This window comes from Mastomys coucha, unplaced genomic scaffold (genome assembly GCF_008632895.1).
Source record: "Mastomys coucha isolate ucsf_1 unplaced genomic scaffold, UCSF_Mcou_1 pScaffold14, whole genome shotgun sequence".
Taxonomy (NCBI): Eukaryota; Metazoa; Chordata; class Mammalia; order Rodentia; family Muridae; genus Mastomys; species Mastomys coucha.
Window position 1 is genome coordinate 32195329 of NW_022196896.1, and position 2184 is coordinate 32197512.

At 40.9% G+C, this 2184-nt stretch overlaps 1 long non-coding RNA gene across 1 annotated transcript in view; it reads right to left on the minus strand.

Moving 5' to 3' along the window:
• Positions 1-331: 331 nt before the first annotated feature.
• Positions 332-2184, minus strand: part of LOC116089027 — a 29034-nt gene continuing 27181 nt past the window's right edge. Inside the window, exon 4 of the long non-coding RNA XR_004118112.1 lies at positions 332-424. This is a non-coding gene — a long non-coding RNA (uncharacterized LOC116089027). The remainder of the gene's footprint in view (positions 425-2184) is intronic.

The following is a 2184-nucleotide window of genomic DNA, read 5'->3' on the forward strand; positions in this document are numbered from 1 at the left end:
CATATTATGCTTGGAACTACTTAAAGAATTAGATGCATTTTTAAAGCAGCAGCCACTATCTAAATGACCACTGAACTGTAATTTTAGACCATTATAAGCATTCAATTTTAGAATAAAGTTTTTAAAATACACACAAACCCTGAGGTAGTGTTGGCCATAACAATTTTTCTTTACAAGTAGGTGCTTGGACACTCGGGGCTACCAAGGACTCTTATCATGAAGTGTTACAGTGAGTAAATACTCATCAAGTATCAGCCATCACTACTTCATTTTCATGCCTAGCTTTTATTTAACACCCCGTAGTCCAGAAGGTTAACAAGGAAGCTCATGTGGGTATACAGCTGGCCGAGGATTACATCACTCATGAGTAGATTTGGATTGTGTCCCAGACTCCATGGTGGCAGAACTCTTCCTTCTTTGACTACTACAAAGACAATGTTCAGAAATAACTTTCAATAAACTGGGCTTTAACTCACGAGGGCTTTCCTTCATTTTTTTAGACATGTGCTAAGGGCTTCAAGTGGAAATTCAAGCTATCAGACTGGGCTAGGCATTGGTATTTTCATGTGGATGTTGAGCCTGGGATTCGCAGGTTCATACGTGCAGGCATGGATTCAAGTGCTGCTCACTCCTGAAGGCTTTCAACATGCTTAGCTTTCTTGTATCAGAGCTACACTGTCTTCGTCAATAGTAGAGACTGTAACTCAGCATTTTGAAACCCAACCCTTGATTATTTGAACCTAACTTTCTTCCTGTTGTTTTTTCCCTTCTGGAGTCCACATAAATATTTACAGTAATGATTTGGGGACAGAATTCTTCTCTTTATATCTTCTCTAAGTGGAAAGCACTGGCAGTAGAAGGCTAACAGTAAGGTAACAACACTTTGGGTCTTTTAGCATTCTCAATATGATATCTAAATTACTTCTTGACTGGTTTAAAGTGAAAGGTCTTGAAATGTGATTCTTTTAATCAGACTCAACTCTTGTCTTTTGCAGAAAATGGGAAGGTATGCACTACCACTTAGAATTTAAGAACATGGACACTGAAATCCTGATGTGACACAAACTTCTGTCTCCACCATTACTAACCGGGGTTTGCTTAGTCTCTTAATGACCACTTACATCAGTGAGATGGACATACTTGTGAAACTTAAATGCCTTCATGCCTGCTGAGCACTTGGAAGTTGCCTGGTATGTGAATTTTCACAGCTTCAAAAACAGTGGTATGATATCATTTTTATGATTTTAGTGGGTACCGTTTGGCTTAAGTGCAAATTTTATGTTTCTATATCTAATGGCTCTATAAGATGCTCATGTAGGGTTGTTAAGGTATAACAGAAGAAAACTATCAGAAACCAGGAAAATATGAACAAATATTAAAAATATTAATGTGCGGACTGGAGAGATAGCTCAGTAGTTAAGAGCACTGCCTGCTCTTCAACAGGTCCTGAGTTCAATTCCCAGCAACCACATGTGGCTTACAACCTTCTGTAATGGGATCTGATGCCCTCTTCTGATGTGTGTGAAGACAGCTACAGTGTTCTCACATACATAAAATAAATAATTCTTTTTTAAAGAGTGGCTATGGGTAGAGGACCCATTAGTTCCAAGAACAGCCTACTCTAGTTGTAAAGACCTGGATGACAGTTAAGGAAACTTCTGCTCTTGAATAGCGAGCTATGTGACTGCCCAATGAAATTACTTAAGATTTTCTGGCCTCAAGATCTCCATGACAAGCTCCAGGTCAGAAACTTGTATCTCTCAGCTTCCAGATTAGGATCACAGGAGAGCCTTCTAATTCTGAATTGTAGTTCATTCCAGATATAGTCAAGTTGACAACCAGGAACAGTCACTACAGTACTGAAGCATATGCATGTAGGTGGCCATGAAAATCAGAAGAGGGTTTCAGCTCCCCTAGAAGTGGAATTATAGGACACCCTAGTTTGGCTGCTAAGAACTGAATCTGAGTCCTCTGCAAGAGCAGCAAACACCCAGAGGAAGCTCCACTCCCAGGTGCACTGACACACCCAGGATCAGAGGTAAGCAGGAACCAACCTCTGTCCCAACACTGGGAGTAACTGGGACCAGCTTGACCAGGCGCTTAGGAACTCCACCAACCTAGTGACTCCGGTTCCTTCTGGTCTGTCTGGGTTAGTGTTCTGAGCAGACCTTGGGCACAAGCTCT